The sequence below is a fragment of the Lagenorhynchus albirostris genome, chromosome 16 (assembly GCF_949774975.1).
Source record: "Lagenorhynchus albirostris chromosome 16, mLagAlb1.1, whole genome shotgun sequence".
NCBI lineage: Eukaryota > Metazoa > Chordata > Mammalia > Artiodactyla > Delphinidae > Lagenorhynchus > Lagenorhynchus albirostris.
In genome coordinates this window covers 23784469-23810215 of record NC_083110.1, presented here as the reverse complement: position 1 = coordinate 23810215, position 25747 = coordinate 23784469, and the positions used below count along the sequence as shown (strand labels likewise).

The 25747-nt window shown below is 50.6% G+C and overlaps 1 protein-coding gene across 2 annotated transcripts in view; it reads right to left on the bottom strand.

Moving 5' to 3' along the window:
- CDH23 (cadherin related 23) overlaps window positions 1-25747 on the bottom strand; it is a 394527-nt gene that overhangs the window by 222551 nt on the left and 146229 nt on the right. The window lies entirely within an intron of this gene.

Genomic DNA, 25747 nt, shown 5'->3' with positions numbered 1-25747 from the left:
AGGCTCTCTGACTGAGGCAAGGAGAAAGTCTTGGTTTGGTGCTTATATGTCTTTAACAGCCTGTCTAACACTTGCTTCTTTTCCTTCTTAACAGAGAGAGAGCAGGCTTCAGGCTCAGAGCCTTTCAAAGGGAGCAGTGCCCAGTGAGGACTCAGTGACTGCTATGTCTGAATATTTGTGCCGCCCCAGAATTCATATGGTGAAATCCTAACCTCCAAAGGTGATGGCATTAGCAGGTGGGGCTTTTGGGCTTAGGTCATGAGGGTGAACCCGTCCTGAACGGGATTCTTCTCTTATAAAAGAGACCCCGCAGAGCTCCCTTGCCCCTTCCACCATATGAGGATTCAGCAAAAAGGCACCACCTGAACCAGGAGGAGGGCCGTCACCCGACCGTGCTGACACCCTGATCTCGGACTTCCAGCCTCCAGAACTGCGAGAAATAAATTTCTACCGTGTATAACCCACCTGGTCTGTGGTATTTTGTTATGGCAGCCGCAGTGGACTACGGCAGTAGCCTTGTTTTGTTCCCCTTGTGCTTATTTTTACGGTCATTTCCTATTCTATTCTGTTCTTTCTAGTCTATTCTACTTTACTCTACTTTTCTATATGACGGTGATATAAAGTTTCCTTTTATGATAAATATAAGTTAAAAACAAAATTCAATTTTAGAAGTATTTAAGTATTTATTAAAATTTAAAATATGTATTTAAAGTACTGGCAAAAATCACACACACATGGCACTGGCTCAAATGCACCCCACCCCTCTCTCACCCATCAGCTTTGTCTTATGCTGCCCCACAGGTACCTGGCCCTCACAGTGGCTTCTGCAGGTTCCCCAGATCCATTCCTGCCTCCTGTCTTCCTCCCACCCAGGGCCAGCCTCTCCTCCTCCTGCTCCGGGAAGATGGTCCTAAGCTCTCTCACTTACCCCTCCGGCCCTACAGGCAGTAGTTCCTGCTCTGTTTGCTCCCCAGTTGCTTCCTCTGTGTTAATGTGCTCATTTCACCCAGCCTAAAAGATGGGGGGCTTTCACGACCGTTCCTCAAGGTACCTGGACAATGCTGGGGACACAGTGGCAAGCATGTTCCTGAAGGATGGCTGCTTCCGGCCCACCTGGGCCCCCATACTCGCCCTTGTGCCCTTCTCATCAGGCTGTGAGTTCACTGGGAAACCCTCAATTCCACTCCCCTCTCCTCCGCATTAACCAGTGTGTTGGTCCATTCAAACACTCGCTCGCTCACTGCCATTCATTCACATACTCAGCAGTCCCCTGGACGGGTTGTCCTGTGGCCAGGCCCTGTGCTTGGCGCTGTGGGGGACGCAGAGGTCACCCTGCCAGGATTTCTGCCGCTGAAGCACTTACAGCCTCGTAAGGGAGCTCTGACACCCACAAGAATCAGCATCTCAGTTCACAGCAGGGAGAGGCTGTTCACACACAGGAAGGCTCAAAGAAGTAAAGCTTCATGGAGGAGGTGACATTAATTCCTTACACCACTGTCTAGCTGTGTGACCTTGGGCAACTTATCTAAGCACTTTGCATCCTGGTCTCTTCATTTGTGAAATGAGGATAATAATGGATCTATCTCATAGGGTTATGAGAATTAAATGAATGAGAAAAAATATATACACATGTACAGGCTTCGAACAGTTCCCGGCACAAAATAAGTACTTGATAAATGTTGTTTGAGCTGGACCCTGGAAGACAGGCGGGATTGGGGAAGGGGGTGGATGGACACGGATTCCATAGGCGGGAACTAACATCCAAGCCTCCAACACACAAGGTGGACACAAGGATCGCCCATGGAAGCTGCTGTATCTCCCTGCTCCGCCCCTTCCCCGGCTCTAAAGGGATCCGCACACAGGCTCATGTCCTGTCTTGGATTAACTAGGGCAAAAGTAGAGGGGAGACAACGTCCTTCTCTAGCTTTAGACTCTGAGGCAGAGGCTGCTCTCAGCCCCTCTGTGCTGGCCGGCAAGGTGGCCCACTCCCAGCCCACTGCAGAGGTTGTCTGAGGCAGGGAAGGGACGGCTGCTGACAGCAGAGCCCGGCCGGGTCTCACGTCACTCTCAGAGTGTGGGCTTTGGAGACTCTGACCTGGGCCAGGCCAGGGAGGGGACGTCACTCCAGCCTCCACCTTGCCTAAGCCTGTGTCCTGCGGCCTGGGTACCCTCCTGCGGGCTTTTGTACAGCTGCCCTTGTGTAGTGGGGAGGAAAGAGTCGCAAGGAGGCATATACATGCATGAATATAAAGGAGTTTTTTTAGCTAGGCATTCTGCTGCTGGGGAAACAAGAGGACATGTGCTTTCATCCGCTCATCATTAGCTAATCCACGCAGCAAACAATTATTGAGCTCCTACAGTGTACCTGGGACACCTTCCGGTGGAGGATGTAGCCCTCAACCAGGTATTCCTGTGGCAGGGTGAACACTGCTGAGATGGCTGAAGCATGGACAGCGCAGGGTGTTTTAGGGGCTGGGTCCTTGGGGCCCCTAAATGCTGAGCTGCAGGGCTGGCCTGAGGCAAGACCTCCAGCCGCTTGCCTCTCACACCCTCTTCCCCACCACACACACAGGCATGGGCCCCGCCTCCTCAGCGCCCCTGTCCGGCATCCCATCATTCCAGAGTTTCATATAAATTTATTCTACCCAATAAAGGAAGCTATCAATGTTTACATGTGATTCAACTTTTATCTTTGCCAGTTTTTTCCTATAAGTCATTCGCAAACCAGAAGCCTCTTGTCGAACGATGCGCTGTGGTTTTCAGTTGGGAAAATAAGGTTATCACCCCTGGCAAACTCAGTTGGGTCCCGCACTCAGCACCTTTGCCCTACTCATGGCCACACTGCCCATCCCCAACTCCGAGTCTGTCCCCAGCACATAAAATACCCCTCTCCCAGCCTCGGCACCTTCTCCAACCAACCTGCAGGCAAATACCCCTCAACTGGTACAAATTCAAACTCAAGGACCCTCCCCCCAACACACACACACGCACGCGCGCACACACACACACACACACACAAACACATTCTTTTTCACACATCTGTGTGGAGAGTTCACCTCTCAGCCTCCTGCAAAGTACGAGTGACTGACTGCCAAGACCAACAGTCAGAAAGGGTTACACCCAGGGAGCTGACAAGGCCATCTAAGTGAGTCACTGCCTCTGATATTCCTGCTGTCACCATGGCAACACGAGCACTCACTGGGATGCTGGCTTGGGCAGGGATTAGGAGGTGAGCCCTGTGCCCCAAGCAGGGCAGGTCTCATTCAAAGACCGATTGGCTGATCAGATCACTCATTCATTCCAGTTCATATCAAGCACCTACTTTGTGCAAAATGCTAGAGAATCAGCAGAGAAAAGCAGGCAAGATTCATGTCTTCAGCCTCACACGGAAGATCTTCATTCAGAATAAAATCACACTATTGAGTGTATAAGAACTTGCTAAGCTAAGGCCCCTGAAGGAAAGCAACGTGGAACAGAGAAGCAGTTATGCCCTGAGTTCCAATCATGGCTCTGCTACTAGCTAGCTGGGTCACCTTGGTCAAGTTGCATTATCTGGGCCTCAGTTTCCTCGTCAGTAAAATGGGAGTAATAATAGTACCCACCCCAGAGTGTTGCTGTGAGGATTAAATGAGTTAATACAGTGTCTGGCACATAGGAACCTCTCAATAAATGTTGGCCGCCTGTCCTGCACCGAGACAGCACCATGGACCGTCTCCTCCACCCACCCCCACCCCAGGAGCCTGTGCCTAGAGCTTTCGCCCAGCGGGAGCACTAAGCCAACCCATCCTCTTGCCAGGAGAGCCTCACAACCAAGGGCCCAGATGTACAAGGTGGTAGCCCTGAGGCCAAGGCTGAGAACAAAACCCTCAGGTCCACAGGGCATCGCACCCAGGGTTCCGGCCTCAGGGTGGGTCACCCCTTCCTTGCTTCCCTCCTTTATCACCCCTCTCCCACCATCCGCCCTCCCCCGGGGGGCCGTGGGCTTGGAAACCATACACATAAGTTTCTCCGCTATCCTGGAAACTGATACCACCCTGTCAGCCCTCTGGTCTCCCAGACACTCTTTATCCAAGTCCCATGGGGACCAGGGGACTGGGGGTGCCTCACTGGGGGATGCCTTTCACCTGTTCAGCCCCCACTGCTGAGCAGAAGGGCAGCTGCTTTCCCTGGGTCGACAGGTGCTGTCCTAGGGGATGTACCTGGCAGGGGAGGGGTCCTTGCAGGGAGTGAGGCTGCACCTTGAGCACCCTAAGACTTCTGGGAACTGGTGACTTAAAGCGTTCACACAAGGGAAGAAGCAGGTCATTCCCAGCTCTGTTGGTTCTCTTATGGGACAGCCACATCCGCCAGGAGCTTCAGGCATCGAGACCTCTTCATATTTGCAAGAGGGAGGTTGAGAAGATGTGAATGAAGTCTGCAATAGCACAAAAGGCTGCTGAACGGAAGTCACAGCCCTCTTCCCCTGTTTATTAAAAAAATAGTAGCTACAGTTTGTTGAACACTTTTCCCTGTGCCAGGCACTGAGCTAAGATGTTCGCATAATTACATTACTCAGTCTTCACAATAACTTTAGAAAAAGACACCCTGTGTTACATGTGTTACATGTCCAAGGTCACACAGCTGGTGAGTGGCTGGCCTGGAGTGAGATTTACGCCTCTCTTTTTCTCCCTGCAGGTGTTTGCCCTACACACAGGTTTGCACCCACTCTGTACCTGGCCCGGTGCTAACGGACAAGGAATAGGGCGAGACAAATAAGAGACTGTCATCCTTCATAGAATGAGGTGGCAAATAATTTGCTTTTTTCTCAAGAGGGAGTCCCAGTTAAAAATTCTCTACTTTCTGAAAAGTTCTAGGTAAATTCCTCATAAAATGATAGAGTTTTCTGTAGCAGCAGAATGTCCACGTGGCGATGTCCTCCAAGAGCTGGAGGGGAGGGGTGGATGGGGACTCGAGTGGGAAGACAGGGGCTGTCAGCACAAAGGTGGTGACATAGGTAAGGCACTGGCAAGCCGGCCTTTAGGGCAGACCTATGGCTCCAGCGAGGATGCACAGGAAAATGTAGATAGAAAAGCAGTGGCTGGGCTTCGCTGGTGGCGCAGTGGTTGAGAGTCCGCCTGCCGATGCAGGGGACACGGGTTCGTGCCCCGGTCCGGGAGGATCCCACATGCCACGGAGCGGCTGGGCCCGTGAGCCGTGGCCGCTGAGCCTGCGCGTCCGGAGCCTGTGCTCCGCAAAGGGAGAGGCCACAACAGTGAGAGGCCCGCGTGCCGCAAAAAAAAAAAAAAGAAAAGAAAGAAAGGCAGTGGTCAGAGAGGCAGATGGGAAACCAGTATAGAGCCAGGTGCCCAGAGGCGGGCGAAGGGGAAGTTCTGCGAGATGGTTGACAGGGTCAAACAGTGCCGAGAGAGGCTCAGGATAAGGAAGATGTGGCTAAGGTCCCCCATTTGGATCTTCAGATGCCCCTGGAGGTCAGACTGTGAGATACAGTGGCTGAGGGGGGCCCTGGGTACTGTTAGTACAGGCGCTGCTGCCGGGAGTTTGGTGTAATAAACAGGGAGAGAGGCCGAGTGGCGGCTAGAGGGCGCAGCAGAGTCAAGCAAAGGGCCTCTGTTTCATAGATGGTCAAAGGCAGAGGGAGAGGGAAACTAGATTGGAGGGTGTGAAGGTGAGGGTAGAGGGTCAGACTCGGAGACAAGGCAGGTGGCTCTCTTTGGGCCTTGAGGGCTCACCCTCCCACCTCCTCCTTCCTTCAAGGCTAGCAGGCTCTCTCCTTCCCCAGGCGCCCCTCCTCCCGGCCCCTGCCAAATCTCATCACTCCCACACCTTGTCCCCTTGTTATCTCGCCCGGCAGCATCTTGACCCATGGCAGAGCTGCGTCTGGGCGAAAAGCAGTTTAGTGAGTGGCTGATGGTGCGTGTGGGAACACAGCCTGATGACTTTCAATTGCTTTGTCTGCTCCGCTGGGCTGACAGCAACCCACTCTTGCTGCCCCCAAGTTAAAGGAAAACCAATGGCTCCCACCTTGGTCCTGTCTGTTCTTAAGGTCCATTACCAATGTCACCAGCCTCAGGAAGCCAGTCCTGGAGGTTGCACCCTCTCTCACTCCACCGAGCCCCAGAGCTGGGCTGGCACCCTCAGAACAGCCCTATGCTGTGGGACCTCCCTGGTTCTCACATCCAGAGACCCAGCGTCGCCTCAAGGGTAAGGGCTAGGGTGTCATGCTTCCGTCCCCATGGTACCCAGAACAATGCTCATTCCCTATCTGTTGGAGGGCCTGAAGGTTCTTGGCCCCCTGTAGGGTTAGGAAGGGTCAATGAGCACACACTAGGTGCGGGCATACTCTGGGTCTGGCCATGCTGGGCCATGGGGTTGAGAAAAGAAGAAAAAAAAGCCATGCTTATGAGGAGCTCATGATCTAGTTGGTCTTCTGGGCCCAAGTAACGTTCCACTCAAATGCTAGTTGCTGAATGGATCAGAGGACTAGCGGGACCCCGATCCCTCACCTGGCCTCTGACTCGCTTACCCGGCCCTCCCCAGGGCCAGGGCCAGGGATCCTCCCCAGAGAAGTGAGCAGAACTGGGATGTGTACCCCCTTCCCCCTGGTGCTCCCTCTTTCAGCCGTAGTCTCTGCCTGGAGTCTGTTACATCAGCACCCTAGTGAAGACTGCCTACTGTGCGTGAACTCGAAGGATGCAAAAAAGACCTAAGCACCAACAAGAGATCTGCCAGTTACCAGCTGTGAGACCTCCTGCAAACTGTGAATTCCTTTGAGCCAAACCCCTCATCTGTAAAGTGTGGATAACAGCTCCCACCTCACGGGACTGTGTGAGGATTAGGCGTGATCATGTATGCAAAGCACCTACAGTGGTGCCTGTCTTGGTTCCCATCCCTACTTTCCCTGCTATGCCTGTTTTCTGAATACAAGAATTGGACCAGGTTAGCCCCAACTATGGCCCATCTTATCCAGAATGAGTCAGGAGGGGCCCTCCCCACAATATCCAACATGCATTGTGCCTGGCGCTGTGCCAAGGTTTTTTTTTCTGTATATTTATATAGGATGTTACAAAAAACGTGAGTGAACTTTTTGGCCAGCCCAATACATTTCAATTTTCACAAAGCTCCCATGAGATAGGTACAATTATCCCCATTTTCCAGATGAAAAAACTAAGGCACAGAGAATAACTGGTCCTAGGGCAGAGCAAGGGGTGTAACAAGGAGTTAAACTCAGCTCTCACTAAGCTAAAGAGCTCCTGTCCTACCCAGAGGCCCCTGGATTCCCCCTGCCCCCTCCCAGGGGTAGTTGTTAAACAGCAACGTGTGTGCCGTGTATGCCGCCTGGGCCAGTGGGACAAGCTGGGCTGCAGTCCCATCACTGTCCAGTGGAGCCACATAATTCTGACTGGTACACACTGTATCACTGCATAATGAAAATTGGGAGTCGGCCTGAGATATGGGCTTTGGGCAAGATATCTTATGAATTAAAAATTGTTACTTAGCTGCCTGCTGACAAAGGGGGCCAAGTCCCGGGTGGCACCTGGGCTGGGCTGCATTGAACAGCTCTGAGACCAACATATGGCAACCAGCGGTGTGGGTTACCTTGGCTTTCTATCAGAGAAGGAGATGCAGGCTGAGAGCTTGCCGCCCCTCCTAAGGACCATCAGGGAGGGGGCAGATTAGGCCTAGCCCCTCTGCAAAGCTTTCCCTGAAGCTGCCTGGAATGCTCGCCCTGCAGATGTCTGTGGGTGCCTTGTCTGCATTCAGGTCTCAGCTCAAAGGTGGTGGCGACCTTTGAGGGGGCCTCAAAGGAGCCCTCTCTAGTCACCCCACCATCCTACTCTCACCCTCATCACTCTCTTCTCCCTTATCCTGTTTTATTTCCTTCAAACCACTTCTACTTTCTGAACATCTCTTTTCATCTGTTAACGTGTTTGCTTACTGTCTGTCCCCCCACACTGGAATATAAGCCCTGGGAGTGCAGGGACGGGTTACGCCAAGTGCCCCTGGTGATACACAGTAGGTGCTCCACGAAGGCTTTGGACCGATGCACGGGCTGCAGCACGGGTGTCAGGGCACCATTCTGAGGCTAGCGTACAAGGTTACAGGACAGAATGGTACCCGGGTGACTTATAATGTCACACATCACAGAGACCATAACTGCACCAGGGCTATGAGGAGGAGTCAGCCAATTAGCAATTCCAACTGGGACTATCACACCCACCCTACCACAGTGACACGTTTGTTTGAGCTGAGTGCATCTTGTTAATTACAGTTATTACCGACCAGTCCTGGAAAGACGATCTTTGAGCCCCCCGCAAGCAGGTGGGAATTGCAGTCTGCTTGTCTTATAGGCGTTTCACCAGAACGACAGTTTTCATTAAGCTCAAGTACACCAATAAATGATCACCTCTCGTAATAAGACCACAGACTGGACGCTGACTAATCTGGGTCCAAGTTATGAAACATTAACCTGAGTAGCCAAGGATAGTAAAGCGTATTATGCTAGGGTTGCTAAGGGTCAAGCCAGGCCCCCTCACCTACAGCAGCATCCAGCGCCCCACCTATAGGGAGAGGCGGCCCCTGGTCCTCTGACGACACTTTAATGGGGATCAGCAAGACATTGCCAGGGGCCAGGGCTGCTATCAGAATCTCCTGATTTCCTGAAAAACCTTTACTCTGTAACCAGGCAAATTTCTCCAAAGGGAATAATCATGGATGTGCCCACAGGTGCAGCTCCCAGGATTTTCACCGTGGTGCTGTTTACAGAGGAAAACTGGGAACAACCTCAATGTCCAACAATAGGGATTAATTACGTTATGATATGAAATTCGGTCATCCACTAAAAATAATGCTGCAAAGAGAAGTTTGTGACTTGAAAGATACATGTTTGACATTTTCCCCCCAAAGGAGTCATAAAATAGCATAGTTCCGTAAGACACATTTTTTGTTGTTGCTTAAAAAATATATATATATATAGAAAAAGGAATGAAATGTTGACAAAATGTTAACAAAAATGACCTCTGGGGCTTCCCTGGTGGTGCAGTGGTTGAGAGTCTGCCTGCCAATGCAGGGGACACGGGTTCGGGCCCCGGTCCGGGAAGATCCCACATGCCGCGGAGCGGCTGGGCCCGCGAGCCATGACTACTGAGCCTGCGCGTCCAGAGCCTGTGCTCTGCAACGGGAGAGGCCACAACAGTGAGAGGACCGCGTACCGCAAAAAAAAAAAAAAAAAAAAAAAAGATCTCTGAGTAGTGATGTGAGAGCAGTGTTTCTCAACCTCAGCTTCCCATGACATTTGGGCTGGATAATTCTTTCCTATGGGAGACTGCCCCATGCACTGTGGGGTGGCTAGCAGCATCCTTACCCTCTAGCCACTAGAAACCAGTAGCACCCCTTCTCCCAGATGTGACAACCAATAAATCTTCAGACCATTGCCAAATGTTCCCTGCAGTGAGGGTTGAGGGGGCCAAAATCATTCCTGGTTGAGAACCATTGTTCTAGAGCTATTTCAATGTTTCCTTTTTTTTTTTTTTTGCGGTACGTGGGCCTCTCACTGTTGTGGCCTCTCCCGTTGCGGAGCACAGGCTCCGGACGTGCAGGCTCAGCGGCCATGGCTCACGGGCCCAGCCACTCCGCGGCATGTGGGATCTTCCCAGACCGGGACATGAACCCGTGTCCCCTGCATCGGCAGGCGGACTCTCAACCACTGCACCACCAGGGAAGCCCCAATGTTTCCTTTTTGATTTATGTGAATTATACTTGTAAAAAGAATTAATATAAGTACCTTAAAGAGTAATCCCCAAAGTTCTAGAACTCGATAGTGGAGATGGGTGTACAACATTGTGAGTATATGTGATGCCACTTGAAAGTGGTAAATTTTATGTTATGTATATTTACCACCAAAAACCCCCCAATATTTGATGATGTGTGCCTATGTGTTCTAAGTTGGTGCTAGATGTGGGCTGAGTCGGAAACGGATTCACTTTAATGAGTAATTCTTTCTCTACCTGGGTTACCACGATGACTGACAATAATTTGCTGAATTTAATCTCCCTGAGGACGGGGACCTTTCCCACCATGGTCACTGCTACCTCAGCCGGATGAAGGAAGGGATTTACTCAAAGAGGAGTTTGCAAGGTACTGGAGAGTCTGAATAGCAAAAGATAAGGTCTCTGCACCCGGGTGGCATCGATCTAGGTGAGGAAGCTCACGGCGCCTGGGGCAGGGGATCCTCCGCCAGGCCTTAGAGGGCTGGATTTGGGTCAGTATGGAGAGGGGGAGGGCATTCTGAGCAAAGGGCTGGAGGGGACAATCAATTCCAAAGTGGGGAGCCATGGGACAAGCGGAGTTCACACGAAGTGGTGTCAGGAGTGGCTGATGCCAGGAGGTAGGACCCTTGAATGCTGGGGAAGTAGTTTGGATTTTTGTCCACAGCCGTGGGGAGGCCCTGGAGGCAGGAAGCCCTGTTGGTGATGAGAGCATGGACTGGGTGATGGCAGTGAGTAAAGGAGCAATAACCAGGGCCACTTACTGTGGGTTCTGAGCACTTCCCGTGTATTGGTCAATTACTCGTCATGGCAACTCCACATGCCAGGTGGCATCAACATCATCATCATTGTTATTCCCATTTTACAGGTGAGAAAATCAAGGCACAGAGAAATTAAGTGATTTGCCTAAAGTCACACTACCAGTAAGTGGCAGAACCAGGATTCACGTCTGCCTGACTCCAGAGCCTGGAAGCTTAGTTCACACACCAGGCTGCCCCCAAGAGACAGGGACGATGCATGCTTCTGCCCATTGGCAGAGCAATTCTGAGCTCACTGAATTCTCAAGACACCCTGCAAGGCCAGCACTGCTATCAGAGGAGTTAACTGAGGCTCCGTCAGGGAAGTGACGTGTCCAAGAACACCTGGGTACCTAGTGACCAGGCTGGCATTAGAGCCTGGGTCTTTTGGGTCTCAAATGGTCCTCCTAGCTGCCGTGGTTTCTCCTGGGTGGGGCTGGTGCTCCCTTGGCTCTGGGGGCCAGAGACTGGCCAGGAGAAGAACAAGGTGAGGAGAAGGGAAAAAAGGCCGACTTGCTCACTTGACTGGAGGCTGGTTACCTCCAGGACCCCGGGCAGGTGGGCCCAGAACACCCATGCCCAGCCTCAGCAGGAGCCCCTCCTTGGGCCAAGAGTGGGCGCTGAGGTGCACTGGGTCCCCGGACTGGCCCACATGATTCACCTGAGGCTTGGCATTCACGAGAGCGTCAGGGCTCTGGGAGATTTACAGGCTCTGATAAAGCCATCTCAGCCTGCGCATAAGAAGCGTTTGATATTTGATGATCTGAAAGGCCTTGTCCCAAAGCGGGAGTGCGAGGGGGGAAGGACGAGGGTTTTCTTAAGAAAACAAAGAGGACAGTGATCAGATGCCCAAGGAGAAGGAAGCACGAAGGCGGGTACGTGCTGTCATCCTGCTGAGGCCATCACCCCCACCTCCGGCACCCCTGCACGGATCCAGCACTGAGATGTGGGAAAGGCAGGCCCAGGGGACGGGGCTTCTTGGGGAGTGGGGAACCAGAGACCACCTACCACACTATAAGGCCTCTCTAGTGAGGCACGGGGTGGGGGTGGGTGATGGATAATGCCCCCAGGAAACCCATCTAAGGGGGAAGACTGGCCACCCCTGGGGGAAGGACAAAGCGTATATATAAAGAAGCTGACAGAAGAACTCATAAAGGACCTGACTAGATGCACGCTTGTGGGCTTGTGGTCCTCTCTGAGCCTCAGTTTCCTCCTTGGGGGGTGAGAATATCTGTCCTATTCACTTGGCTGTTTGGAGGTTCAGTGGGATAAGGGACCAGAAAACGCTTTACAAACTGTAAAGTGCTGAGCCTATGCTGGCTATGTGTCAAGGATAGTGAACCTGGTGGCTGGGGCAGGTGGAACTAAGCAGCGCCTGGAATTGAATGATGTTAGACAAGAAAGACTGGCGAAGAGGGGCAGGGTGGGGTGCAACGCCAGCTGTCGCTGCACACTGAACTTGGTGGAAGAGGAGGTTCGGCACTCCTGAACCTTCCCTTCCAATCCTATTTCCCAGGGTCTAACCTCTTCCTCTAAATGCTGCTTGTTCAGTTCCTTGTCTTGCCATCATTGTGACTGGGGAAAATGTCGGCATCGGAGAGCCCTGAGTTCGAATCCTAGCTCTGCTACTTCCAGCCGTGTGACTTTGGGCAAGTGACCTCACCTCTATGAGCCTCAGTTTCCTCACCTGCCAAATAGGGATGATAATAATAGGAGGTGCCTCCTGTGGTGGCTGGGAGGATTCAATGAGACGACAAGCACGGAACTGGCACAGAGCAATGCTCCCTGAGTCCCCACGTCCCCTCAGCTCCCCTGCCACTTTCCTTCCCTGAACGCTGATCCCACAGCTGCCCCTCCTTCAGCCCCAAGTGCCGCAAGTTCCGGAGTGAATGACTTTCAAATCTGGGAAGGAGAGCCCATCACACACACCTTGAGCTGGGTAATTTATGAATCAAATTGTGCTCCGTCAGGGCTCCGCGGCCCAGAAATAGATGTGGTCGGACGAGGTTCAGGGAGCCAGCCTCAGACACAGTTATCTTCATAGAAACTGGCTACCAACTGGCAGAAGCGGCCCAGACAACTGACCTTGAGGGGCTCCCTGAGGGCTGAGAAGCCCCCCTCAATCTGGTCCCTGAGTCCTGAAGAGAGGAGGGAGGTCTGCCTGGGTTCAGGAGGATAGCTGGTGATCTCGGGCAAGTTACTTTACCTCTCTGGGCCTCAGGGTCCTCTCCTGTTTAAAAAAGAGGGGGCTTTTCTATGGCAGCGGTTTTCAAATTTCTTTGTTTTAGTAGCAATCCTTTAATCAGACAAAATCTTCCCCAGAATCCCAGTATATAAAACAACCCAAACCAGAGCTAGCTGCCCTGGCTGAAGCAGATGGGGGCGCTATGCTGGAGTCCAGCACACTCGGCACCTCCATGACCCCCAAAAGGGGCCCTGAGGGATGGGGTTGGGGGCTTGGGGATTCAGGGAACCTGGAAGTCCCCACAGACTCTTTCAGTTTTAGGAGTCCATGGTTGTCTATGAGCGCTTAGCCAAGGATGCACGGCCTGACATACCACCTGGGTTACCCGAAGACCAATAAGCGCTGACCAGGCAGGTAAGGTAAGGTGTTCAGAGGATCAATATTTTTTCATCTGGGTCAGATCTTTTTGAAAAAGGCAGATGTTGTAGTGCCTAGGACCAGGGCTAAAATCTCAGCATCATTCCTCATAAGCTGTGTGACTGTGGGCAAGTTACCTACCCTCTCTGGGTTTTAGTTTCCTTGGCTGTTAAAGGGGACGGGTAATAGTTGTCTCATGGAGCTGATGGGAAGACGCAAGCAGGTAATGCATCTGTTTAGTTCAGCACACAGTAAGTGCTCAGTAAATGTTAGTTGTTATAAATTCTTTTGGAGAAGGAAGGAAACTCAGCACTCGACACATCCTTTGCAGCCTAATCCTCATCGATTACTAAACTGAGGTGAGAGGTAAAAAAAATTTGTCCCAAGTCACATGGCTGGTAAGTGGTTGAGCTGAAATTTGAACCTACAGCATCTGATGGCAAAGCCTGTGTTTTCTCTCCTACTCCTCCCTAGAATCACTGCTTCTAGAAGGCCCCACCAGGAAAGCTCCAGATGGTGCCAGGCCCAGTTTCCTGATGTCGGAGGGTTTTCCAGCATCTGGTCAGTGACTCAGAATGTGACATCAAAGCAGATGTTTCTGATCAGGGAATGATGAGGGGGGCAGGGGGGAAAACTACAGATTTACTTAAGTACAAAACCCACTTGACAATGTGGAAAACAAATATTGTGTTCTGCTGAATATAAGTCAAAATCATCATGAAAAAATGGCAAATTCATCCTTTCCATTTGTGAAAACTGGAAGGTTGGGGTTTCCCAGAGGGTGTCCCCGGGCACTCTGATGCCTGGGGTATAGGAAAGGCCAACTTTTTAAAAGTTCTGTGGTCAAATACATTTGGGAAATGCTGAACAGGCATCTTCGCTGCAGGACTTGTTAGAGCCTTTAATGGGCTAATGTGGCTTGTAACATGCCAGGACAAGGATGCTGTGATGCGGCGTCTTTCCAACTTATTTGGCTACAGATCCTTTTCGCAAAGGCTCTCTTGAGGAGTGGTATGGGAAACCCACTGCCCTCCAGTGCGCTCTCTGAGCATGAAAGGTAGATGTGTCCAGCGTCAGAGATGGAAGATGCTTAGAGCCCACCAGGTTCAAACTTCTTCTCCCCCTGCGGAACTGAGGGTCAGAGATGGTGAGTAACTCGGCTAACATCACACAGCAAGTTAGAGGCAGAGCTGGCACCAGACGGGTCAACCTCAAGTCTGGCTCAAGTCTGGGCACCCGTCCAGGACACAGATGTGGATCCCAGACCAGGGGTGGGTTCCTTAGCAGTTTTGGGACCATACTTAAAAAAATAAAAAAAAACTTTCTACTATGGAAAATTTCAAAGATAAACAATGCAGAGAGAAGAGCACAACGAAGCCCTGTGTACCCCTCACCCAGAGTCAACAATTATCAACATTTTGCCAATTTTCCTTCTTTTAAACTCACCCCTCCCCCCGGCACTGGAGTTATTAGAGCCAATTCCAGTTCATTCTTAAATACTGTGTATGTCTCTGATAAGGACTTCAATGTGGACAGACATGCCACTGTCACATGAAACAAAGCCGATGATTCCTTAATGTCACCCAAGACGGGCCATATGCGAGTTGGGGGCCATTTCTGAGGTTGATGTTAGGGTTAGAGGTGTTAACCCTTGCTCCCCAGAGACCCAGCCTCCGAGATCACTGAAAATGAAAGAAAAGGTCCTTTTAACAATACCTGTCATGTTCCATTTCTTAAGAACAAAAAGAAGAAAAAAAGATCAGAAGTAAAGATGGTAAAATGTCAACAAATGTTATCTGGGTGGTGAATGTATGGAGGCATGTTATGTCCGTTTCCGTACTTTTCTAAATACTTAATATTTCACATTTGCCAGTGATCCTGGCCCTGCTTCTCTGAGAAGGCCAGGGGTCCTGGACTGGGGCGTGTGTGTGCGTGTGTGGTGCGTGGGGTGAGTGGGGTGGGTGACCATTTCATCCTCCTGGCAGCCTGGATTCCAGAATGCCCTCATCCTCCCAGCGTGAGCATCGGCCCCAGATGTCTCATTATGTCTCCAGGCCCTGGTCCCTTGCGCCACACCGAGTGGATGTTCAGAATGCTTGATGAGTGAGCCCAGCCAGACAGGGAGGGGCGTCCCGAGACATTTCCGTTCCCTTGGCTCAGACAGGCAGGAACTTCTGCTGAGCAAGCAAGAAACAGGAAGAAGAGCAATTTCCTTGCCTTTCTGGCCAGGGAGGACGATCAGCCCCCAAGATCTGTGCGAGGCCTTTGATCACTTTTTTGAAATAGAAAGGCCACAGGTCAGAGTTCAGGGTACTTCCCACTGGGCCACCTTCAGGATGCATGGCCTGGGGTCCTTCTCGATTAGAGGGGCTAGCCTGGGCTACAGACTCCTGCTTCCTTGGCAGGAGGGCAGTTTCTCTGGGATGCTCCCAGCACAGCTGAAGGGATGGGTACCCTATGGTACCCCCACTCCAAGCTCTGTGAATGGATACTTCTGCGGGGCGGGGAGGGGAAGCAAAGGATCCAGCTGAAGACAGATGGCATATTTGGGGGATGTTTTGCAAGCTTGAGACTCTCAGGGCCCATGGAAAAGAGGAAGTAAACCCTTGTTTGTGAAGGAAGCTCCTGGCACTGCCCCTGGCACCAAGCAGAGCCTCAGAGCCCAAACACCCTTCATCCCAGGCCAGACGGAGGGCAGTCTTTGACCTTCGGCCCCCTCCAACCTCTGCCCAGATGCGCCCACTCTCCCTCCCAGCAATGCCAGCTGTGGCAGCCCCAGCCTGCAGCTCCCCTGTCCAAAGATAACTTATGGCTTTAATTACCGAGAGCTGGGTGTGAGTGTCTGGAAGGAGCCAGCCCCACCAGGCTTGGTTCCTGTCGACAAGGGGCTGCCAAGTTGGCGAGGGCAGTCCTGCATGCTGCCACACTGTCCCCCCCTCTCTGGGCGGTGACAAGGTCCTCCCTTCCCTTCTGGGGTGCCTGCAGCCTGCCCACCTGCTCTGAGGGTGGGGTGGGGGAGCATGGATGCAGTGGGGGGTGTGGGCAGAGCGGCTCTGAGGCCGGCCCCTGAGAGAGCTTTGTCTAGAGAGTTGTGGGAAGATGCAGGAGGGATGAGCTGGCGTAGGGAAGAGCAGGCGAGGCCCGGGGGGCTCAGAACAATGACCAGGCCCTCCCGAGGGAGAAGGGCTCCCAAAGAAGCTGGGGTGGTATGGAAGAGTTGCGAGCGGCTGGACAGACAGATGGACGCAGCCAAGATGGTTCGCATGACGAACCCTCCAGATTTTCTTTCACCTGGCCACCCCAGTGGGCTTCCAGCTGGTCTCCCTGCTTCTCCTTTTGTCCCCTCTCCAGCCCATTCTCCAGCCAGCCCATCTTTCAAAAGCCTGATGCAGATCAACTTACTCCACTGCAGTGTCTTCCCAGTGCAAATGGAATAACCCCAACTCCTCGGCCTGGTCTGCAAGCCCCTGAATGATCAGTCCCTGTCCAGCGCTCTGACCGCACTTGCTTCTCCTAATCCTCTGCTCTCCACTACACTGAAGCCTCATTCGACCTCTTTTTCCAGTTTTCTGTTTCTTAAATGTACACAGCGTATGGTTGTCTCGGGGCCTTTGCACATGCTGTTTCCTCTGCCTGGAACTCACTTCCGGCATAGCTCCACGTGGCTGTCTCCTCCACTGTTGCTCAGGCCCCTCTCAAATGTCACCGTAGCGAAAAGGGCACCACCCCAGCTAAGTGGCCGCAGCTCATTCTCCATCATACCTCCATCCCCTGTTTTATTTTCTTGTAAGCCCTTGTCACTCTCTAAACTGATCTTGTGCATTCATCTGTGTGTTTATTTTCTGTCTTTCTCACTAAACTATAAGATCTGTGAGGGCAACAGCTTCATCTCTCTTGCTCATGGCTGTGTTCCCAGAGTTGACACATGAGAGGGGTTGGATAAATATTTCTGAATAATCAAATGAGCCCCAACTCTTTGTGTTACAAAAAGGGACAAGGACCTTCACACTGTCCAGCAAGCTAGAGGCAGAGCCGATAGACCAGAAGCGACTACCCTGACCTCCAGGACCAGGTCCCTTGCTCTACTGACCCTTCTTTGCGTGGGGGGTGAGCTGCCAGGACTGCCAACCTCTGCTCCCTTCCTCAATAAAAGCGCCCTAGGGAGGCAGGCTCCAAGGTCCATCGTGGGGGTTTTGAGGAGCTGCCCCCGGTGATGGAGTGACATTTTCCTGCACCTGGGCAGCTTTAGGGCAGGGCATGTGGGGAGAGCTAGGGCAGAGTAGCTGAAAGAGCGAGCCTGGGAATCAGGTCCCTCCCTCGCTGCTCTGGGCCTTGGTTTTCTCATCTGTGACTTGGGAGGGTTGGACTGGATGGTATCTGGGTCCCTGTGACAGGTGAGCCCCATGAAACTGGGCCCCTGATGTTGGGAGAAAGATAGAGACCGGGAAGGGGACAGGTGAAGGCACAATAGTGCCTGTTCTGATCCCCTCCCTCCCTGACCCCAGCACCGCCACAGGCTCTTGCCCCCGGCCCGCATTATCAATCTCCCTCCACCTGGAGAACACCCCTAAATGAAATTCCTATTGCCATGAATCCTGTGATATAACAAGTCACTCGCCTTGCCTGGGAAATGAAAGATGATAAGGCAGAGTTCCTGGGACAGAGGCGATCTCCATAAATCTGCCAGGGTGTTCTGGGATTACTTTGTGGGATTAATTACCTGTCCTTCAAACAAAGACCTGATCTCAGCGGCCGAATGTCCCCAACCTGTGAGGGAGGGAGCCTTGGGCGGTGGCAGGTGGGGCGGGGGTGGGGGGCCCTGGGCTGAGGGGCAGGCCACGGGGCGGGCTGCACAAGTGGGGCACTTTAAGATACCAGGTCAGCACTTCACTCCTTCTGGAAGACCCTACACCGCTCCCTCCTGCCCAACACACCAAGTCAACCTGCTTCCAAGACTTTCTGCAGCTTGGGCCTTCTTGACCTCCAACAACTCAGCCTCCCCTCCCACCTGTTTCTCATGTCAGCCCAGGGCAACACTATCTCCTCTCCTCTCCTAGTTACACTCCTACTGCCCAGAATTGGGGGGCTTCCCAGCATGGATGGGAAAGTTCTATGTACAGTAGACAGAATAAGGACTGGACCAGGAGCCAGTTCAGTGTCTACCACTTCTCTGACCATATGATCTTGAGTTTCTTGAACTCTCTCGGTCTCAGTTTACCCACCCATAAAATGGGAACAGCATAGGCAAGGTCTGTACATGACAGGGTTCTCATGAAGACCCAGTGGGGCACTGTGGCCCGTGGAAAGCACGTGGACTTCAGACTCACACAGACCTGCCATTTCTTGGTCTAGCATGACCTTAAATGTTACATAACCTTTCTGAGTCTGTTTCCTCCTCTGTGAAATGGGGACACTGATAGAGCTTGTTGTCAGCATAAGATACAACCTCTGTAGAGGGCCTGGCATGACATCCTTGGGAGGGATTCCACTGATATCCTCATTACGCTGCAAGAGGAGTGCGGTCACAACGGCTTTCTGTCTTCTGCTCTCCCCCCAGGCCGGTCCCTTCTCCCTGCTGAGCCCACACTGTGTGCGAACCTCCCTCCTCTCCCAAGTGGAGCCAAGCAGAAGGCATCACTCCTGGAGCCAAGGAACACCAGTGCTAGTCACAGGGAGGCTGCCCAGGGCCAGGCTGGACACCAGCCAAGCCCCAATTAGCTGTCTGAGTCACAAGGGCCACGGAGGAAAGGCGGTTGGTATAGCCTTTGGTTCCCTGGAAAAATAAGGAGGGGGATGGATTTCATGGTAGAAACATGGATGTTAGATGGTCACCTCTGGGTGGAGGTGGCTGGGGTGTGACAGAAAGGTCCTGGATGTGAGATAAGGGTGGCCATGCCACATGTGGCTTGGGCAATCCCAGGCAGGCCACACCCAGTCGGCTTCCATGGTCTCATGGGGTGAAGTGGGAAGGCCATCCCTCCCTTGCAGTGTCATCCTGAGGATGGATTGCTTAGGTGAAGGCCGCTGGCAGCTGCTCAGGCACACATGAGCCCCTTAGGAAAGGATGGCTGCTTTCTAGGTTCCCAGGGAAATGTGGATGGGGCCCAAGCAGGCCTCCAGGGTTCAGAGGCTCATGTCCTAGGGGCCTGGTGGACATGTGGATTCCAGGGGATTCCATGATCACCATGATGGGGAGGAAGAGAATGGAGATAAGAAGGCAGATGCTTGTGGACCCCGAGCCAACCAGGCAGCCACAGGCCAGAGGGGACACGGTCCTGGGCACAGGGTAGGGGACAGCGGATCAGAGAGCAAATGGAAGCTGAGCTGGTTGGTGAGCATGAACCTCCCATGAGAAAAGGAAAGGGAGTGACCAACCTGCTCCCATCAGCTCAGCAGACGGGGCAAGTTGGGTGGTCAGGGAAGGCTTCCAGAGGCGGTGAGTGGGAAGATAAGGTTTGAAGGAGGGGCGGAGCACAGAAAGATGGATAACAGTGGAACAGGCAGACTAATCAGGCAAATGGGATGACACAGGCACCTCTCTGCTCTTCCCAAGTACCCTTCTTTCAAGAAGGTGCAGTGAAAAGCAGTCACTTCTCCTAGGTGATGTGAATGAACTTGTGAACAGTAGTAATTTACTGAGCATTTACTATGTGCCAGTCATTGTGCTAAGTAAGCACTGCCTCCTCTTTTAGGCAGGGGTTTGAACGTCAATTTACAGAAGTAATTTGTTGTGGTCCCACAGGCAGTTGAACTTGGAGTTAGAATTTGAACTCAGATCTATCAGATCCAAAGCTCTTAGCTGCTACCTCAGCATACAAATGCCGAAGCCACTTCTCAGGGAGCAGCCAGTCGGTCATTTTGTCCTGTGGGTGGCCCATCCCATCACTCCAGGTTGAGTCAGTTTAGGGACAGGGTCCGTACCTCCTAACTCCTTGGCCACTGTGCTTTTAGGATGGCCAGTGTGTGAGGTAGGTGCTTTGAGTCCCAGAGAAGCAAGATGAGAAAGAAACAGCAGAGATTTCCTGGGCATGGAATGGGTATAGGGTTTAGGTAAAAGGGGAGTTTGCTTCTTCAGATCTGTTGGGTCCATCCACATCCCTCTGAACTATATCCATCTTATTGGACTCCAGATTTGATCTCCAAAACTGGAGTCCAAACTACTTGGGTCCAAATCCTGGCTCTGATGTTTACAAGCTCAGTGGCCTTGGGCAAGTTACTTAACCTCTCTGAGCTTAGTTTCCCCATCAGTAAAGTGGCAACAATGATAGTACCTTTATCATCAGGGTGCTGTGAGGAGTAAATGAGTTCATATACGAGCTGCTTAAAGCAGTGCCAGGCACGTGGTGATTACCAAATAAATGTTAGTAAATGTTATTATTAGTTGGGTGGGTTTTCCCCTTTACCTCCCATCCTACTCCTTCTCTTCTCCCAAAGAAGTACCAATCCAGTGCTTTGCTAAATGTCTCTGTATGTGCTTGTATTATTGTTAAATATCTACTGTGGCTATCTTTTTTTTTTTTTTAACTTACAGACATGGTATTATGCTATTCCATTCTATTTCTTTTATCACTCAATACTAGGTTTTAAAGATTTATCTACAATAGTTTGCTGTCTGTACATCTATTAAGTTGAACCCTATGAAACTGATGACATTCGACCATTTTTGACCTACAAAAATGGTGATTTCGTCTAATAGTACCTGGCTTCTAACTGATAGAGTTTTTTTTTTTTTAACATCTTCATTAGAGTATAATTGCTTTACAATGGTGTGTTTGTTTCTGCTTTATAACAAAGTGAATCAGTTATACATATACATATGTTCCCATATCTCTTCCTTCTTGCATCTCCCTCCCTCCCACCCTCCCTATCCTACCCCTCTAGGTGGTCACAATGTACCGAGCTGATCTCCCTGTGCTATGCGGCTGCTTCCCACTAGCTATCTATTTTACGTTTGGTAGTGTATATATGTCCATGCCACTCTCTCACTTTGTCCCAGCTTTCCCTTCCCCTTCCCCATGTCCTCAAGTCCATTCTCTACATCTGCGTCTTTATTCCTGTCCTGCCCCTAGGTTCTTCAGAACCATTCTTTTTTCAGATTCCACATATATGTGTTAGCATATGGTATTTTTTTTCTCTTTCTGACTTACTTCACTCTGCATGACAGACTCTAGTTCCATCCATCTCACTACAAATAACTCAGTTTCGTTTCTTTTTATGGCTGAGTAATATTCCATTGTATATGTATGCCACATCTTCTTTATCCATTCATCTGTTGATGGACACTTAGGTTGCTTCCATGTCCTGGCTATTGTAAATAGAGCTGCAATGAACATTGTGGTACATGACTCTTTTTGAATTATGGTTTTCTCAAGGTATATGCCCAGTAGTGGGATTGCTGGGTCATATGGTAGTTTTATTTTTAGTTTTTTAAGGAACCTCCATACTGATACAGAGTATTCTTTAGTGTAGGGGTTGGCAAACCTTTTCTGTGAAAGGCCATAGTAAATATTTTAGACCTTGCAGGTCAAGAGGAAAAATTGAGGGCATTATGTTGGTACTTATCAAGAGAGAAAACAAATTTCCACAAAATTTTTGATGAAATTTGAAGTATAACAATAATTGAGCACAATTTTTTGTAACACTGGTCTACTAGTAAGAAGAGTGGAATTTTGGGGCAAAGGATAATACTTTACTTAAATGGAGTTCAAAGATAGTGCAACTACCATCAAATCAACTGCAAAAATACTCATCTTTAAAATCCATTCTTAGCTTGTAGATCATACAAAAACAGGCAGAGGGAGGACCTGGCCCGTGTGCCCATGTGAGTATGAAGAAGTTGGTCATTGTAACTGCCATCTGCATTTCTCTGATTTCTAGACAGTTTTGGTACCTATACGTATATCCACTAATCTTCGGGGTGTCCCATTCTGTGAATATACTTTGCTTATTTTTCTATTGACTTTACCAACTTTTTCCTATTGATTTGCAGGAATTCCTTATATATTCTAAATATTAGTCCCTTGTTGGTTTTAATTGTTGCAAAAATCTGTTCCACACATGTCATCTGTTGTTAACTTTGTCTGTATATTTCAGTGGAATTGGAAATCCTTTGATGATCAATTTTTCATTTATGGCATGTGCTCCTGGGTGTTAAGAAGTCCTTTCCAACTACAAGGTCACAAAGATATACCCCCACGTTTCCTTTTATGAGCTTTATATTTCACCTTTCACATTGAAGTCTTTAATCCATCTGGAGTCTACCTTGGTATACAGTGCATGGTAGGGATCTCGCTTTATTTTTCTCCACAGGGTGAGCTAGTTTTCCCAACACCAGCGACTATACAAGTCATCTTTTCTTCATTGATTTGTGGTGCCACCTTCATCATATATAAAGTTCCCATGTGTATATGTGGGTCTGGTTCTAAGAGCTCTATTCTGTCCCACTGGGCTATCGTCTATCTTTTAAAATGTACTAGATGGATTTGGTGCTCATCCCACTCATTGCCCTGCTGCCCGCTTCTGTACCAGCTTCCCGGATGACACCATCTCAGGCTGCCAGGTCCCTATGGCTTGTGCACGCTGCTTGCGATGATGAGCTGGCCAATCTGACCCCCTCTAGGAAATTTGGAACTGGAAAACTAGAATATGGAGATGGTTGACAGCTGAGGCAGAAGCCAAAAGGACACTTCAAGAGTAGCCATGATGCAGAGAGGTCAATATAGCCATCATGGACTAGGTAGATGCATGGACCCATCCTGGAAGGTCACGAGGGAGCCATTGGAGAAGTGGGACATGAGCGGGGCAAATTTTCAGAGAGGGGAAAGATGCTGTGGTAGGCTAAATAATGGCCATCAGACAGCCAGGTCCTAATCCCTGGAACCTCTGAATGTTACCTGGTGTAACAAAAGGGAAGTTAACAAACGTGATTCAGTTAAGCATCGTGATACGGGGAGATTATCGGCTGGACCCTACAAATAATCACACATGTCCTTAAAGAGGGAAGCAGAGGGAGATCTGACTACAGAAGAGGAGAAGGCAATGTGGCCAGGGAGAAAGAGATTGGAGTGTTCCAGCCACGAGCCAATGAATGCTGGCAGCCACCAGCCGCTGGAGGAGGCAAGGGGTGGATTCTCCCCTGGAACCTCCAGAAGGAACCAGCCTGGCTGACACCTTGACTTTAGCCGTGTGGAACTAAATCACTTTGGACTCTGGCCTCCAGAATCATAAGAGAAAACATCTCTGTTGTTTTAAGCCCTCAAGTTTGTGCTAGTTTGTTACTGAAGCCATAGGAAACAAACATAAATGCTGTAAGAAAGGAGAGAGGGCTCAAGCTCTGTCCCAGGTCCTCATCCTGGAAGGCCTGACTCCAAGGAGGGTCTGCCCCGGATTCCTATAGGAACCCCACAGCCTCACAGAAGGCCCCTCTCTCTGCGCTTCCTAAGCACACTTGAATTCTTGGAACCACAGGTGCCCTAAAAGGAACAACCAATACTCCATAGCTTGACGCGTAAGACCATTCAAATCACCTTCCGCCTTCCTCCTCTACAGCCCAGTGGGCTGGTCTGCTGCCCTTCAGACATCTCATGAATAGCCAGTCCTTCCTCAAAGGCTTTGCTCCAGTTGGTCCCACCTGCTTGGGATGCCCTCCTCCCCACCTAACCCACCCATCCTTCAGTCTCAATAATACTGCCTTGTGGGCTCTAGTCCTCCCCCATTTCCAAGGTGCTATCATTTACACGATTCTATCCAATAGAGGGCTGGTGTTTCCTGAGTTCTTGCCTGGTGTTGGGTGCTGTTCTGAGCACTTTACATGTACTGATACAACTCTCAGAACCCCCGGGAGCTCCATCGTCCTTCCCATTGTACAGATAAGGAAAGGTTCGGGTCAAGTTACTCCGATGTCAGGACTGCCCAATCTTCAGTCATTTGGATGCCACCCTCCCAACTTTTTCCATATGTGTATGCAACTCCTATTATTATTATTTTCTATTTTTCTTTCATTTGATTCTTTTTCTCCCTTAAAGAATCATTCTAAAAGAATCTATCTAAGCATCTCACAAATGGAGAACCAGTTCATTGGCCATAAATAGTCATTGTAAAATAGAGAAAATGAGCGTACGTGGTGAGATTTCAGCTGCATCAGCTTGGCATCTGAAGGCTCCAGCCTGCTCTCCTTTTGTTAAATAGGGAGACAAGCCAAGGGGTAGAGAGGTGTTAAAGACGTGAGTACCCAACTGGACTTCCTGCTGGACAACGCTGACAGCAATAGAAATTCTAAAAGAGAATTGAGAAGGGAATAGCCCTCTCACTGTGTGATGTGATGCTATTTCACGCCCCACCCGTGTGTCACTTAAAATCATCTCTCTGGGGAATCAGCGGTCAGTTGGGGTGAAGCTGCTGCCCTCGCCCCAGCCCCAGCCCCAGCCCCCAACGCTCTCAGCCTTCTCTGATCTCCCAGAGGACTTGCTGACAAGCACGAGGCCCTCAGCAAATGCTGTTAGGATGGACAAGCAACTTTTCATACGTTTACCTCCCCAGCAAATCCTTAAGCTTCTCACAGAATGGTTTTCCATTTCCAATTTCCATTCTAGATCCTGTCTCCTCAAGACCACCAAGAAGGGAGGCTGGCTCGCCAAGACCTCCTCACTAAGCATCTGCTGAGTCATGAAGGGGTAACTCTTCTGTCCCTACAAACTTCTAAAGGACCGACAGCATCCCAGGACCTCTAGTCGTCCTTTCCAAACTGCTCCCTAAGTCCCAACTAAATGGCTCTCCGGACATTTAAGACTCCGACCATGATTAAGAAGAAAAATCAGTCACTGGCTCCTTTAAAATAACCCTTGCTATGCTGGACATTGTTGTGAAGTGCCCTTCAGCTTCTGCTTTCAGTGATGTGGTCCTTCAGAGTGGGGCATCTTCATGCACTGGCAGCAGGAGGGGGCGGGAGGGGCAGTGAGCTAGTAAACAGAGGCAGCCTGACTCCACCCCACTGCCCCCCACAAGAGAGATGTCTTCTGAAGGCGCTGGAATGCAGCACAGCCCAGCAGAAGGAAAATGTGAGCAATAAATTCCTTCTGTGTCAGAATGTTTGTTCACTTCAATCAATGTCTGAAAATATCTGCCCTGAAATCTCTGTTTCCAGGATATTGGTCAAGTATTTGAATGGGGCAGCCAGTTAATTGACTCAGGAGGAGCACCTGACAGAGAGGCAGAGGGAGGGCTGCAGGGGCCCAGGAAGACAGCCAAACCCACAGGTAGATCCAGTGACTCCCAGAGCCCGGCAGTCCCATCAGGTGCTCAGGGCAGGGGGAAGGGGAGGGGAGGCCAGGGGCTCTGGAGCCAACCTGCTCTTCCTCCCACCAGCCATGTGACTTTGGGCAGCTGGGCCTCAGTTTCTTCATCTGCAAAATGGGCTGACAACAATAGTACCTACCTCATGCGGTTAGTAGGAGAATTTAAACAGTTGATGCAGGAGAAGCATTTAGATCTAGTCCTAGGCATCCACAAAGTGTTTGCTACTATTATTGTGTTATTGTGACCCCTTACTCTGGCATTCAAAGCTCTCCCAATGTGAGTCTCATGTT